Source organism: Hippocampus comes, unplaced genomic scaffold, assembly GCF_001891065.2.
Source record: "Hippocampus comes isolate QL1 unplaced genomic scaffold, H_comes_QL1_v1.1 scaffold130, whole genome shotgun sequence".
NCBI classification, from domain to species: domain Eukaryota; kingdom Metazoa; phylum Chordata; class Actinopteri; order Syngnathiformes; family Syngnathidae; genus Hippocampus; species Hippocampus comes.
In genome coordinates this window covers 1,936,416-1,937,250 of record NW_017842057.1, presented here as the reverse complement: position 1 = coordinate 1,937,250, position 835 = coordinate 1,936,416, and positions in this window count along the sequence as shown.

Sequence of the window (835 nt, the reverse complement as noted above, 5' to 3'; positions counted from 1 at the left end):
GGGACTATGATATTATTACAGTCAAACCTCGGTTTTCGAACGGCTCGGTTCTCGGCCAATTCGGTTTTTGAACGAAAATTTCGAGTTTTTTATGCCTCGGATGACGAACAAATTTCGGTTCTCGAACTAAGTGAGCACTCTTGAATGCATCACTTCACTCCTCTCGGCTTCGCTTCCTCGTGTAGCGTCCATTGTGAGCAGACGTTTTTGTATTGTTCAATAAAGATTTTTTTAAAAAAGCAGACGTGTTTGGTGAAACGCTTCCTCGTGTAGCGTCCATTGTGAGCAGACGAGTTTGTATTGTTCAATAAAGGTTTTTATAAAAAAAGCATACGTAATATCGGACTGTTATTTTTGTATCGTGTAGGTGAGAACTACGTAATATCGGACTGTTATTTTTGTATCGCGTATCAGCCCCTAATCATGGCACCAAAGAAAGCAAGTGGAAGTGGTAAATGTAATGATGGTCAGCAGGCAATGTTCACGTTTTATGTGACTTTTAATCACAATGTGGCAGAGCAGTAAAACATGCGGTGTGCTCACTCTAACAGTTACTTCCTGGAACTCCCCCTTATAGGTTGGACCTGTCGATAAACTGGAGTATGATGTATACAGTGCAAACTTTCATAAAGCACTACCCGTATAACAATAGCCTATTATGTGACAGTAAGCCTGGTGAAGAAAAGAGGAAAATAGTGCGCAAAACTATAGAATTTAAGAAAGATTTGATCGCGAAAGAAGAGTCAGGTGTGCGTGTGTCTGTGTTGGCTAAGGAGTTCAGGATGCCAAAATCCACCATCAGCAGCATCCTAAAAACGAAAGACCATTTGCCCGA